The following is a 16,334-nucleotide window of genomic DNA, read 5'->3' as shown; positions in this document are numbered from 1 at the left end:
ATCCCATATATGCTTTTAGGTAAGGTTTCATGAAGGAACTTTTATGTGAAGGTGTCATTATGACTAAAAGATTACCATTTTCTCAGTTTTATGGCAAAATCACTTTTTGCACTATTGTATTTATTTGCTATGATTTAGCATTTCAATCTTCTACCAAAATGAATGGTGAATATTGAAAATATTAAAGCTGAGCCTTTGTATAATATGCTCTTTAATAACAATGATGCAAGTAGATGAGTAGTTTGTAAATATTCAGCCGCTTTCCAGTTGTAAAGCATTGCTTTCTAGTCAATTTGTCTATGTGGATTTAAACATTCATCCGTAGTTACAGTTGTTCAGTGGTTAATGAAAATACCATTCATAAAGTTTCCAGTGTTCTGCAGAAAATGATATTGAGGAAATTTTCGCAGCATTTGTACTTTGTACTTAATACAACTGCCTGGAATTTTATAAGCTAGCTAACTATGGAAGTAAAAACAAATATTATTTTCTTTAAATTCTTTTATTGACATGTGTCTCAATTAGTGCCTTAAAATTACCATTCAAGGGAAACCAGATGGATTTAAAATGTTTAGTGTCTAATTCCACAGACACTCTTGGGAAAAGTTTTTAAAAAATTGAAAAATGTGAAGGTAATGTAACACAACACAATACTGTTAACTCATTAAGTTTAAAATTACTTCACTGAAAAGGCTTATTTGCAGAGGTTATGGCATAGCTACCTTGTACTAAGTGGCCATGCCTACTATAATGCCTGAAATGGGAAACTAAGTTTTCCTCCTTATCCTGTTCTGTAAGGATAATAAGAATCTTATGTTCAGCTGCTACTTTAGGGTTAAAGATGGAATTTATCAAAAACAGAAGGAATCCATTAGGGACATAACTAAAATTGGGAGTTCCTTGAAATGTTGTTAAATGGGACAACAGAAAAAACATCCACATCTAGAATGTCTTGTAAAGTCATGACCCTTAGCGACACTGTTTTCCTAAGTGTGAAACCGTTGATTTACCACCCAGTTTACTAGAAATGGATCAGAATTAGATTAATTGGTGTAATTCTACATTCCCTGCTCTAGCATTTTTTTCACTGCAATCTATTTCCCATTGTTACAAATGAAGTATTGTAGGACCAAATTTACTCAAGCATATCTCTCCATTACAACACATTTTCCTCTCATATAAGTTTAAAAACAAATAGTGAGGTTGATCTTGACTATGTCATAGTGGAAGACAGTCAGTAGAGATGGAAAATGGGCTGCTGACTCACAACTCTCCCATCTTATGCTATCAGACAGCATCAAGATCCACCATAATTAAAGAAAAATTAGCTCTGCTTTATGTTTCTAGTATTGACTTTTGTAATTTTTAGCATCAAAATTTTGATCCAATATTAGATGATATTGAGCTTGGGCATATGGAGCCACTATTTTAATCCCTGTTCATTTTTCTTCCAATACAGTATATCCAATAACTACAGATCACTGCAAGATGTTTGTGTCTTTTAATCATTTCAAGTTAATTCCTCTTTCCTTTTCGAACATCTGTATATTTAGATCCTATTTTGTCACCAGATTCAAGCAGAAAGGAATAGGAACTTGTCTTTTTTTCACACAGAGAAGAACAGTCTCTGCCAGTCATGTCGGAAATGTAATCACTCACAAGGGAGAAGATTCATTAGGCAGATTTTCTGCTGTCCCACTCTGGTCACTCGATAGAAGTACTGGTCCCACACCATGCCCAGAAGCAGAGAGGTGTCCAGTCTAAAGGCAAGAGCCATCCTAGCTATGCCCAGAGGCAGCAATTAAAGCCTTCAGCCCTATGTCATGGGGTAGAGACTGAGATTTTCTGACTACAGATGAAGAGCTCCAGCTAGATTTGTCTCAATTAAGTTCTAAGATTCTCATGAAGCTGGAAAAATACAGAACTCTGGCCCAGCAATGGACTTGAGCAATTGTCTGGATGACTGGAGTCTTCTAGAAGGTCACCTCAGCATATTCTCTGGGAGTCTTCATACTCGTGCACTCCTAAGTAAATTACATCTCATTTGGTTGGCCTCCATCAGCTTTGGCCTTATTACTGGTGGAGGGCAAATTCCACCCCTGCCAAACCCCAGGATGGAAATGAAATCTTGAAAAAACTTAAAAATTTGGAGATCAAGCAATCTGGATCTCTTCCACATTTTTTCCTGAACTTTACCTCTAATGTGAAACTCCTCTCCCTGAAAAAAAATCAGCTCTGCTATTCACACTGAAATATGTAGGTACTGTCACACTTTCTCAGAAGGATAGAGAGACAGACAAGCAGGCATTGTCACTTTAGAAGTAATTCTTCAACATGATAATGTCTATAGCCTTGATAATCCTATGATTGCAGTTCCAACTGCCAGGATGGAAGATCATAATTGCCTCTATATACATCCAAAGAGCTATCACAAATTACTCAGAGCTTAAATCCAGAAAAGGGTTTTCAAAGTATGTGATAAGCATTGCCCCAGTATTTTAATAGACAAATACACCTTACAATATAACATTGAATGGTATAGATCAAGAGGTTAGTAGAGTTTGTTCACTACTTAATCTATATTTAAGAGCCAATCTCAATGAAGATGCTACAACTTGCTTGACTGTCTCCCTTAAGAGAGGCAAGTCATTCTCTCAGTAAGCAGGAAGTATTCAAATATAATTTAGTGCAACAAATAAATAGGGAGAGATGGGGTAAGACTTACTATATGATGACAGTATTATAGATTGCAGCGCTGGTCCCCTTTAAACAGCAGGCTTCAAGATCAAAAGACCTGACTGAGTAGTGTTATTGATCCTGAAAATAGATACCGTCATGAAACAATCATTGCTTCTTGCTCGTTCACTCTAAATGTATATAGGAATCCAGTTCATTTGAAACTACTGGTAGAGTATCTCTTGGAAGAGAGTTCCCTGATGATACCTCAGAAATCAGTGTTCAAACAGAAGAATGCTATTAAAAGCTGTTTGTTAGTCATAATTCTTTGATAGCAGTTAGGTTTTCGGATTTCATTCTGATAACAAGTCATTCAAGGTGAAGTCATTTTAATTCATCTTAGTACAGTTTTACATTTATTATTTGTCATTGAAGATTAATTAAATGTTTTAATCAATAATTTGTCAGGTTTAAAGGCCTAATCTACTGATTCTTACCAATCTATGTGTTGTAGTTGAGACATGTGCTCTTTCAAACCCATCTGCAAGGTCACAGAGTTATTGGAAGTAAAAATACCAAAAGAGTTTCACTAACAAAGATGGTGTTCAGATCTGAATAATTCCATGCTCCCTGGGACATTATGCAGAAAATAATTTTAGTTGCTATTGACTCAAGCTGAGCAAAATCTCACAATTAAACTACAAGAGAAACAAAAAGCAGCAATGGATGAAACAAGTGCTATGTAATGAGGGTTGTCTTAGGGAGACCGCGATGAAAGGCAACCAGTCATTTCAGACATGAGAAAGTAGGCGTCTAGTGGCAGACTTTTCACTTGATTGTATAGAGTCTGAATGAAAAGCAGGCTACCAAGGACCCTGATTACTTTCTCTCTGGGAAAGTATTCAAAATGTGAAAGGTGAATTGATTCATGTCTGTATTTGCCTGCAATTATGAGAATATGTTAATTTATAAAGGAAGCAATGGTAAACTGTTCCCTAACATATTTACAGATGAGAATGTTACTTACTACAGTGACAAAACAATTTGTAACATTGTTTCTTCTTACTATCTATTTTAATGCCTTTTTTTTATTCTACATAGCTACAGTTCATTTGATACATTCTTAGAAGTAATTGCTTTAGGTTTATAACAATTGCTGAAATGCATTGTAAATATTATGCCTTGTTTCTGAGGAATAGTTTATCCAAAAGTCTGCATCGGTGATAACACCTCAATCCTATACCTCAATCAGGTCAAAGAATTAAAAACTTATATCCAATCTGAGTTCTGTGAATGCAATTTCTTTGCCAGAGATGCAAAATATCAGAAACATGTTTATCAACAGCAGGATACATCAAAGTATTATTTCCACTTCAGAGTTAATAATCGTCCCCTCCCAGCAGAGAGATTTACTCCGTAGAAGTATAGATCAGAGAATTGAGGGCTGATGTCTCATTTTGATCTCAACCCAAGATATAGCTTCCCTGTTGGGAATCATCATAGATTTTCTTTCCTGTATCAATGGCTTGCCCATACAGAATAGGTGAGCAGAGTGGAATGTAACATGAAGGTGATCTCGAGCAACTGTATGAGTAGTCCTTAGCCAAAGCGGGATTAAGCTTCATTTCAATGCAAAAATCATTGTAAATTATTCTCAAGGATAGGGCTGGGTACAAGGAAGCTGGGGACTCATGTACATAAATTACAGTAGGTCAGGTGGGGTGAGAAATATCAAGTGGCAGAAGGGAAGCAAGTATGAGGGGCAAGATATTTCAAATTCCGGGGGAGTGTGGTTGTGGGGTCTGGGACGGGGCAGCGTATTGGGTCTGGCAGCAGGTTAGGAGTGTCAGGACAGGCAGATGTGGGGAGGGTGTTGCATCTCTGGGACAGAGAATTAGAATAGATTTAGAATATCCTTTATTAGAATATCCTTTACTGTCATGTGTACTTAAATACAGACATAGAGGAGTACAGTGAAAAGTTTTACAGTATTGCCTCTTATGGTGCTATCTTAGGTACAAGCACCTCGGTACAAATCTTAGATACAAAAAGAGAAATAAAAAAACAAAAAGTAATTGCATGAATTTACAGAAATAAGACATAGTTAAGAGGATAGTCATTACAATCATACAAACAAATTACACATAAACATTACATTGCAGTAGCTGAGCGCAGTGGCTTTCACATGTGGTCTGACTGCTCACATTATACCCCAGTCCAACAACCATCCCTGCTACGCTCGAAGCTTCCAGTCCACTCCGCACTGGCTCTCAGCTACTTCACATTTTCTCTGGGACTCTTTCCCCTCGCTAGCCTCTGCTCTGGGACTCGATTCCCCTTGCTGACCTCTGCCCAAGACTGCTTCCTTCAGTGGCATACCATGTTCTGGGTGGGGTGTAAAGGGAATGGGAGAGGTGTCTATGCGGTTATGTCAGGTAGCTGGGCATCAGTTGAACAGCTACTCAGGAGTGAGACTTCCTGAGTAACTTACTTAACTGCAGCAGGACTCTTTGAACCTTTGGATTTAATCAAGACTTTCAGAGGAGTCCAGGCATCAAGGAATAGTCCAGCAGTGTCTTTCAATTTTCCGTGCAGTTCCCTCAGAGTTTGCTACAATAAGGATTCCACAGGGTCCTCATTCCTAACTCTCATTTGTGCTTCAAAACTTATTATCTCGCCAATGCAAAATCGGGGCCAATTGTTTGTTACATTTTGGAACAAAAAAAAACATTCAATATTTATGTAGAATTGATGAATTAATTGATGTTGACTGTTTCTTTAACCATAAACCTAAACTGGCCTAGAACATTGTGTTTTCATAGTGGTTGACTTTTTAGCTCCTTAAAGCAGTTTTTGTTGTGTTGTTGAACACCAACCTGTGGCTTTAATTACTAATGCCCTGTTTTCCTGTACTACCACCTTGAAGTCATAATCGGAGGCAAGGAAGGAAAGGAAATGAGTATGTTATGCAATATTGGACAAATATTTATATTGTGTATAAAGTAGTAAACAGTGTGAGGATTGAACATGTGTCATTCTTTTTCTGTAATTCATACTTTACTGTCATTTTATTTTGTGTTTCAGTTTCTGATCCTGCTACTTGTGTCGATGCTTATAATTTCTTTAATCTTGATTCAAATGGGTCCTAGGTTAAAAGGAAACAACTGAGTAAATAATTACTTTGCAAAACACAAACTTACAGCTAAACTGCAAAACAAAATATATAGCATATTTTTGATATGAACTTTTAATCCGGGCATGATTTGAATGTAAATGGTTGAAATATTTTTCTTGGAAAATGAATTTTGTAATAACATATTTGTTTCAGACATCACCAGTACTGACATTTTATTTCTCCTATTAATCACGTTGAATTGATAGATTCAGATTAACACGTTATTCACCATTTCTAGGTGATGAGTGATGATCAAATCTTTCTTTTAAAGAAATGCTTATTGAAGTTGATTAGATTTCATATTTCCCCAGCTGGGTTTGTGAGGCTTTACACCAAAAAGGATATTTTACTGACGAAATTTCCTATCATTTTAGTCATGACAGTATATTAAATAAAAGGTCTTTGGATGCACTTGAAGTCGCCCCTAATGAAGATAATAATATTCTGAAACTTTTCACAAATCAATCCAATGTAGTGTTTCTATAATAATTACTTTATGGGGAATGAGAATACCTAGATTGAAAATGGAAACATCAAAAACATGCTGATGTGGTCACTGTTCTAAAATTAGGGTAGTTCACTGTGAAGAGATAGTCACTCATTATTAAAATCAAGCAATATGTAGAGAGACTTTATTCAAAAAGCATTACTTAACTTTCTATTCCTTAGCACTGACTTTGCTTATTTGGAGAAGCACATGAATTCACCCTGAAAAATTACTGTCAAAAATTTCAAGGCTGTCTTGAGTGGGCTAGTTATTAATGTTGCAGATGTCTTTTATGCACTTGGAGACTATTAGTAGTAATTATCTCCTAATTTTTGTTAAATGCATGAACTATGATCTTATTACAATCACAATAGATTACATGCCAGTCCACCACTGACTTATCACCTGAAGGTCATTTGTTTTTAATCATTGCTGTTTATTTTTTTTTAACCTTTCAACTGCCTCTGTATTGGGGTTGCAGAGTTTGTCCAACAGAAATGGAGAACGAATCAAGGTTAGGAGAGGATTCACAGATTCAAGGGCGTCAAATAGAGCCAAGAATGAAACTCTATTTATTAAAAGATGGTATGGTCTGGAATTGTGGTCAAACAAATAGATAGCATTTTTTTTTAAATGTACAGCTGGGCAATAAATCAAATAGGGTAATAGGGTGAAACCAGGTAAGGAGGAAAATTGCAGGACTTAGGGGAGAGTGGCAGGGAACCTTAAAAGGAATTACAGAACTGGAGCAGAATTGTTGAAAGTAGCAACCTCAGTTTTCAGGGAACAGATTTGAGAAAGCTAGAATAAATGAATAGAATAACTATGGCTGGAAATAATTAGCTGGAATGCTTGAGTGAAGCTAACTGGCTAGAAGGCGTGCTCATGGGTGTTCCAGAACCTGGAAACATTATGCCATGCTGAAGAAAAGGCCACTTATAGCTGAGGGAGTAATCAAGCTGATTGAATCAGATCCAGAAAAGCAAACTCAGGGAAAGTGGAACTAGGAGTGCTCATTATTCTTAGTGGAACTCAGAGAGGAAATAGAGAAAGCGAATCCGAAATTGAAAATGAACCAACTGCTCTGGTCACTATCTTGGCAGTGCAGCACCAAACTTGAAAGGATATTATTTTGTTGAGAGAGAATTTTAATCTAAAGTACTGCCTACAGAATTAATGTTGAAAAATATATTTAAGGCATTCCTTATTTGAAACGAGAGAGCATCAGTAAAGCGATGGAAAGAGTCGTCAACAGTGCTATCAAGGTTGCTATCAATAACTTACTCAGTGATACCCAGTTTGAGATTTTCCAGAGCCACACAACTCCTGACCTAGTACAGCATTGATTCAAACATGGACAAAGAGCTGCATTCCAGAGATGAAGTAAGAGTGATCATCAGGGCCGAGTATCATATTAAGGAGCCCTAGCAAGACTAAAGTCAATGGGAATCGAGGGGAGGGTCTCTCTATTGGTAGGAGTCATACTTGACACAAAGGAAGGTGGCTGTGGTTAGTGGAGGTCAGTCGGTCAGCTCCAGGACACCCCTACAGGAGTTCTTCAGGGTCATGTTTGCTAGACCCAGCCATCTTCAGCTGCTTCATCAATGGCCTTTCCTCCATCATAAGGTCAGAAATGGGGCTGTTTGCTGATGACTGCACGATGTTCACGATTCTTGGTATCTCAAATACTGAGATAGTCTATTCTTAAATACAGCCAAACCTTGACAGTATCCAAGTTTGAGCTGACGAGTGGCAAGTAACATTCATGTCACTCAAGTGCCAGGCACTGACCATCTCCACAAAGAAAGAATCTATCACCCCTTGATGTTCAATGGCTTTACCATCACTGAATTCCCCCACTATCAACATCCTGAGGATTACCATCGACCATGAACTGAGCTAATTAACCGTATAAATGCTGTGGCTACAACAGCAGGTCAGAGGGTGGGATTTTTCCAGCAATTAGAGCAGCACGGTGGCTCAGTAGTAAGCACTGCTGCCTCACAGTGCCAGGGACACAAGTTTGATTCCACCCTTGGACAACTGGCTGTGTGGAGTTTGCATATTCTTTCTGTGTCTGCGTGGGTTCTTTCCACAGTCCAAAGATGAGTAGGTTAGGTGGATTTGCCATGCTAAACTGCCCATAGTGTCCAGAGATGCGCAAGCTAGGTGGATTAGCCATGTTATGGGGATTGTGTAGGGAGGTGGGTCTATGTGGGTTGTCCTTCAGAGGGTTTATGGACTCAATTGGCCGAATGACCTGCTTCCACAGTGTAGGTTTTTCTACTTGAAAAAAAAAGTAACTCACCTCCTGCCTCCCCAAAGCATGCCCACTGTCTACAAGGCACGTGTCAAGAATGTGATGGAATATACCCACTTGCCTGGATGAGTGCAGTTCCAATAACACTCAAGAAGCTTGACACCATGCAGGACAAAGGAACCCATTTGATTGGCACCACATCCATAAAATCAATTCCATCCGTCATTGATTCTCAGTATTAACAGTGTATAACATCTACAAAATGCATCACAGAATTTCCCCAAGGCTGCTTAGGGAGCACCTTCCAAACCCATGACCAGAAGGATAAGGTCAGGAAATACATGGAATACCATCACCTGCAAGTTCCCCTCAAAGCCACTTACCATCCTGACTTGGAAGTATATTTCTGTTGGTTCAGCATCCTTGGGTCAAAATCATGAAATTCCCTCCCTAACAGCATTATGGGTTTACCTACACTAAAGGGACTGAAGTGGTTCATGAGTGATTCTCACTAGTTTTGAGGACAAATAAGGGATGGGCAATAAATGATGGCCCAGCCAGCAATAACCATATCCCTTGAATGAATAAACAAATGTGCAAAGCTGAAGATGTGCAAAGCTGTGCCTCCCTACCGATAAAGACTCACATGTGAGATGTATTCTCTGTACCATTTTTGTTGCACAGCTATTACTGCACTCTACAAAATCAATTTATTTTCAGTCTTCATGTCAAAGTCAGGAAATGTGCATTTAAAAAATGTTAAGTACTATAGCTTACCATGTCTGCAGGAGACATATTTAGTAGCCTAAAATAGTGACCCTTAATATTTTGGCTTAAAATAACTGAAAATATGTGAGCATATTGCAATAAATACAAACAGTCTGTGGAAAAGTTTCTGGCCATCTATAAATGGTAGGTGGAAAGGATCTGCCAAACATTTACCAAATTCTTCACTTAGAAAAGAAAAGTTTGTCCAGCTGTAAATGTATCAAGCTCTAGTTTAAATGAATATCACTTTTTTTTGCACCTTTGAAAGTACAGAGTTATAGAAGTCAGAATACAAAAGAAGGACATTTGGTTCACAATTTTATGTCTGTATTAGTGTTAACTCATCAACCAAAGCTATCTATTTTAATCGAATTAACTTCCCTTATCCTTTATCCTTTTATGCTCTTACCTTCAAAATTCTTGTACAATTCTATGTTAAATCAAGAAATGTTCACTGATGGTACCATTGCTACTTTTGGTAGAAAATATCAAATTTTAATAGCTCTCTAGCTTTCCCTTCATTCTTCTCCTTGTTTCTGATTCACCAGCTGCCTGTTCACTATTTCCCTTTTTATAATTTAAACAAAAGATCTCAATTTCCCATTTGAGAGAAAGCAGAATTTTTAGTCTTTTTTACAACTCACCATCTCAACATCTACCTCATCTCTAGATCCTGCAGTAGTTTCAGTGAATCTTCACTGCGTGCTTTCCATACCCCTAGAGCATTTCTATAATAGAGAGCCCAGAAGGGCACATAATTTTCTGCAGATGTGGCCTAACCAATGACCTCTACAAATTCAACATTATTTCTTTCCCTTTGTGTTCAGTTTCCCCGTATATAAAAGCCATAATTCCATTTGCCTTTTTATAGTCTTTCCTACCTCCACTTCAAACTTTAAAGAACTTTGTAAAGAATCTTACCATTTGGAGTGTAATTCTCTTCACTTCTTTTTCTCCTGAAGGTTACTATTTCCCATTTCTGTGCATTGAACTCCATCTGTCATTTATCTCCACACTCCACTAATCTAATTTTGTGTTTCTGCCAATTTTTGTTGTCTTCCTTAAAACTCATCTATTTTAAACTAAATACATCTATTAATCAAAACTAAATATCTATTAGTCAAAAAGAGTAAGTTAGTATCTATAATTAAACAAAGATCCAAAAAATAAAGTCATTATGCAATATTTTACTTTGGAATTAATACAGAATAGAAGTTAAGACAGGGATACAAAAGTATAGGCAACAGAGACACGTTATGTAAACACATTGATCATTGATGTTCAAATGCAAGAATGGTTTGGAAAAAATAGGATTTACATTTGAAGTGAACGTTTAAACCTTTAATATTTAGAGGGATTTCTCTGTGTGTGTGTTTTCGAAGTACACTATATGCTTGATTGATTTCCATTATTCATTCCATTATTCCATTATTTTTCCATTATTCCATTTATTTTTCCATAAGATTATGCCAAAGGGTCATAGAGTTGTACAGCACAGAAGCATACCCTTCAGTCCAACACATCCATGCTGACCAAATATCCTAAATTAATTTAGTCCCATTTGCCAGCATTTGGCCCATATCCCTCTAAACCCTTCCCATTCATGTACCCATCCAGATGCTTTTTAAATGTTGTAATTGTACCAGCCTCCATTACTTCCTCTAGCAGCTCATTCTGTACACCCTCTGCATGAAAGGTTGCCCCTCAGGTCTCTTTTAAATCTTTCCCTTCTCACCTTAAACCTATGCCGTCTAGTTTTTGGACTGCTCTACCCTGAGAGAAAGACCGTGACTGTTTACCCTCTCCATGGTCTTCATGATTTTATAAACCTCTATAACCCCTCAGCCTCCAGTGCTCCAAGTAAAATAGCCCCAGCCTATTCAGCCTCTCCTGATAGTTCAAACCTTCAAACACCAGCAACATCCTTGTAAATCCTTTCAGCAAGTTTAGCAATATCTTTCCTAAAGCAGGGAGACCAGAACTGAAAATAGTATTGCATTGGCCTTACTAATATCGTGTGCAGCTGCAACATGACTTCCCAACTCCTGTACTTAATGCACTGACCTATAAAGACAAGCGAACCAAACACCTTTTCACTACTGTCTACCAGCGACTCCACCTTCAAGGAGCTATGAACCTGTACCCAAGGTCTGTTCCTTCTGCAACACTGCCCAGGAGCCTACCATTAAATGTTTAAGTCCTACCCTGATTTGCCTTACCAAAATGCAGCACCTCACATTTATCTAAATTAAATTCCATCTGCCACTTTTCGGTCCATCAGCCCTTCTGATCAAGGTCCCATTGTACTCTGAGATAACCTTCTTCACTGTCCACGACACAACGAATTTTGGTGCCATCTGCAAACTTACTAACCATTCCTCCTAAATACACATCCAAATCATTTATATAAATTACAAAAAGCAGTTGACCAATCAAGTTAGTGAGACACGATTTCCCATGCACAAAGCCATGTTGACTATCCTTAATCAGACCTTGCCTTTCCAAATACATGTAAATCCTGTCCCTCAGAATCCCCTCCAACAACTGACCCACCACCGATGTTAAGATCACTGGTCTAAAGTTCTTTGGCTTTTTCTTACCACCTTTCTTAAATAATGGCATCATGTTCGTCACTCTCCAGTCTTCTGGCACCTCACCCATGGCTATCGATGATACAAATTTCTCAGCAAGGGGTCCTAGCTTCCCACAATGTTCTAGGATATACCGATCAGGTCCTGGGGATTTATCCATCTTTCTATGTTTTAAGACATCCAGCACCTTCTCCTCTGTAACATGGACACTTTTCAAGACATCACGATTTATTTCTCCTAGTTCTCTAGTTTCCATGTCCTTCTCCACAGTCAATACTCATTTCGTATCTCAGCCAGCTCCTCTGGTTGCACACTGAGACAGCCTTGTTGCTCATTAATGTGCCTTAATCTCTACCTAGTTACTGCTTTGCCCTTAATGTATTTGTAGAATCTCTTTGGGTTCTCCTTCACACTATCCGCCAAAGCTATCTCATGTACCCTTTTTGCCCTCTTGATTTCCCTCTTGATTTCCCTCTTGAATATACTCTTCCTGCCCTTAAACTCCTCAAGGGATTCATTTGATCCCAACTGTCCCAACATACCTGCGATATGCCTCCTTTTTCCTGACCAGAGCCTCAATTAAAGAAAGGGAGGGATTGTTGGTACCAAGAAAGAAAAGGTGTTCAAAATAACTAAGGGATGCAGTTAAAATAGTTTCTGGGGTTCTTGTAAACCTGATACTAAACATTTAATCACAGCAAACAAAAGGACAAATAATATGGTGAGCATTGTAGCCAAACCAGTGAATTACAAACCACAGAAACCTGCAGTCAAAAGGTCAATCATACCGAGTCTGGTCAACAAGGAGAATTTTGGACATCAGAGAATGTTCAGAAAATAGCTATGAGTCTAATCCCTAGTATCAGAGATCTGAGTTATGAAGAACAACAAATTTTATCTTTCTAACCTCAGAAGGAATACATTATCAAAACAGAAGGTTCAAAAACTTATTTCAAATAATAAGAGAGACTGGAGAAAGGATTCAAAGTTTAAAGCTGATAATTCAAATGGAAGTCTAATTCAGTAAGTAACTCAGTGATGGCAAATGCATTGATGGATACTCATCGGTATTACCTATTCATTGATATATTTCTCAGGGCAATGCCTTGCCCAATCAAATTTAATCTGCCAGATTTAAAATGTAAACAAGGCCTAGCAGTTAACTGTCACTCATCATAAACTGATGTATTCTCCATGACAATGCTTCTAACAATCAAACTCCACATTCCGACCATTCAGCAATCTCCTGTCATACACACAGTATAAATACTTGTATTCCCCTTAAATTGGCATTCTTGTAAATTCTTTTGATGAGTATAAAAGGAAAATCTCTAACAAAGTGTGTGTTTTTTTTTAGTAATACTTAAGTTCTGTACTAGCAAATGACTGTGTATCCCAGGCCATTCTGGGAATTTAAGGAAGAAATTGTGGGGCCCCTAACAGAAGTTAGGTGCCAGAGCACTGGAAGGTGGCTACTGTTGTGCCTTTATTTGTAAAAGGTGCCTAGGAACAATAAACATGTGAGCCTGACTTTGGTGGTGGACAAGTTGGTGGAGGTGATTCTGAATGATAGGATTTAACACGTTTATGGAGAGGTAAGGACTGATTAGGAATAGTCAGCATGATTTTGTGTGAGGGAAATCGTGTCTCACAAACTTGATAGAGTTTTTTGATGAAGTAATCATAATGATTGATGAGGGCAGAGTAGTAGATATTGTTTACATGGACTTTAATAAAGCCTTTGACAAGGTTCCACATGGTAGACAACTTAGAGAAGTTAGATCATCTGGGATTCAGGGTGAGCTTGCCAATTGGATGCAAAATTGGCTTGGCAGGAGGGGTCAGAAGGTGGTGAAGTGTTATTTTTCGGATTGGATGCCTGTGACCAGTGGTGTTCCAAAGGGGTCAGTACTGGATTCACTTCTATTTGACATTTATATAAATGATTTGGATGAAAATATAGGAGGCACGGTTAGTAAGTTTGCAATGACACCAAAATTGGCAGTACACTGGATAGTGAAAAAGGTTATCTAATATTATTACAAAGAGATCTTGATCAACTGGATCAACTTACTGAGGAGTGGCAGATAGAGTTTAATTTAGATAAATGCAAGATATTGCATTTTGGTAAAACAAACAAGGGAAGGACTAATGATAGGGCCCTGGGTTGTGTTGTAGAACGGAGAGACCTAGAGGTTCAGATGCATAATTCTTTGAAATTTGCATTACAGGTAGACAGGGTGTTAAAGAAGGTGCTTAGCATGCTTACCGTCATTGTTCACACTTTTGAGTATAAGAGTTGGGAGGTCATGTTGAGGTTGCACAGGACATTGGTGATGCTTCTTCTGGAGTACTGTGTACAGTTCTGGTCACCCTGCTGTGAGAAGGATATTATCAAATTGGAGAGGGTTCAGCAGGAATGGAGGGTTTGAGTTATGAAAATAGGCTGGATAGGCTGGATACTTTGTTGACTGGAGGACAGGAGGTTAAGGGATGACCTTATTGAGGTTTGTAAAATCATGAAGTGCATAGATAAGGTAAATAGCAAGTGTCTTTTCCTTACATTGGGGAAGTTTTTAAGGTGAGAGGAAAAAGTTTTGAAAAGGACTTAAGGGGCAACTTTTTTTACACAGAGAGTGGTTCATTTGTGGAATGAATTGCCAGGCGAAGTGGTGTATGCAGATAAAGTTGCAACAGTTAAAAGACATTTTGACACGTACATGAACAGGAGAGGTTTGGAGGGATGTGGGCCAAATGCAGGCAAATGGGACTTGTTTAGTTTGGGAACATGGCCATTGTGGACCAGTTGGACCGAAGGGTCTGTTTCCATGCTGTATGACTGTTTGTTTGTAATCGACAAGTTATTGACTGTAATTGTTGGTGAATTGTAACATCTGTCTTGGTGTACATAAAGTGCGATGAAAGGCTTTGCCCAATACGTTTTTTCTATATTTACTCTCATTTTATTACGAACCTGGAACTTGGTAATGGACCATATTTCAGATAATAAATGTCCCAATAAGAGTGCGAATGACTTAATACAAAAGGGCATATACAACTTCAAGGAGGTTAACAGCTGTCACAGAGGAGCAATGGTGTTTCAGCACTACCTGACCAAGCTCTTCCCCATTAACCCATTCCTCAGCTCCCATACAAAGACCACCTTAGCGATTACGTACTAGGTAAGAAATTGAACAGACTTGCTCCTATGGCTTACTCAGGAGTCCACTCCTCTTGACTTGAAGCAAAGGTTATCAAACAGCAAATGCCTGTCTGAAGAACTTATCAAGAACACAAGACACATGCTGCATGTGGGAACCTAAACTCCCACATTTTCCCTCCAAAACTCTGTTCCCCCACGTTTAAGAACATAGAAGAGTACAGCACAGGCCCTCCGGCCCATGATGTTATGCCGATCTATTATCCTACTCTAAGATCAAACTGCCCTGCATACCCTACATTTTACTATCATTCATGTGCTTATCCAAGAGTCGCTTAAATGTCCCTAATGTATCTGACTCCACTACCATTGCCAGCAGTGCATTCCACGCACCCACCACTCTCTGTGTAAAGAACCTTCCTCTGACATCTCCCCTTTTTCTTTCTCCAATCACCTTAAAATTATGTCCCCACGTAATAGTCATTTCCGCCCTGGAAAAAAGTCTCTGGGTGTCCACTGTATCTATGCCTCTCATCATCATCTTGTACACTTCTATCAAGTCATTTGTGATCCACATCTACCCTGGATATCTTGTCTTGTAGGTTTCAGGGAGAATTTTCATTTTGTTTAGCTGAAGAGCCGTGTTGTAACTTGTGCCGCTCACACAGGACACAGCATTTTTAATGATCTCTAGGAACCAGGGATTACAGCTTAAAAACCTGCAAAAAGTTTGTGGGCAGTTGTAAGCATGATGAATGCACACCACTGCTTATCTAGCACAAAATTTATCATTTTTCACTATAACCTGTATTACACTGAAACTGTTTTGGTAAACCATTTTACTTGGGAATGTAAATGATGATGAATATACTTTATTTCTCAACAAATAAGTGCCTAAAGATCACTTCTAAGTCAGTTCAAACTTGTGTTTCATGAACAAATCTGAACGTACTGATAGGATTACAACATTTTCAATGTGTAGAGCACTGATTAACTTAATAGCAAGGCAGCATTGCTTGCAACCCCATGCAAAATAAATTGTTTGCTGGAGATGTGTTAACATGATGGCTTGCAGTCACTTTCAGTCTTATAAAGCTACCTATGGTGCACATTGTGTTCCCCTGCCCTGGCTGTCACTCCCCAACACACACGCTGCTGTTATGGTGGAGGCAAATACGATTGATTGAGTGTGTTTTGTGGTTTTCATACTGAATTCT

General features: G+C 38.3%; 1 protein-coding gene across 2 annotated transcripts in view; it reads left to right on the top strand.

Annotated features, from left to right (window-relative positions):
- LOC109911862 (formin-like) overlaps window positions 1-16,334 on the top strand; it is a 368,530-nt gene that overhangs the window by 326,273 nt on the left and 25,923 nt on the right. The gene's annotated exons all lie outside the window — the stretch shown is intronic.

Source organism: Rhincodon typus, chromosome 8 (assembly GCF_021869965.1).
Source record: "Rhincodon typus isolate 14 chromosome 8, sRhiTyp1.1, whole genome shotgun sequence".
Classification (NCBI taxonomy): domain Eukaryota; kingdom Metazoa; phylum Chordata; class Chondrichthyes; order Orectolobiformes; family Rhincodontidae; genus Rhincodon; species Rhincodon typus.
The sequence above is the reverse complement of the archived record's forward strand: the minus strand, read 5'-3'. Positions and strand labels throughout refer to the sequence as shown.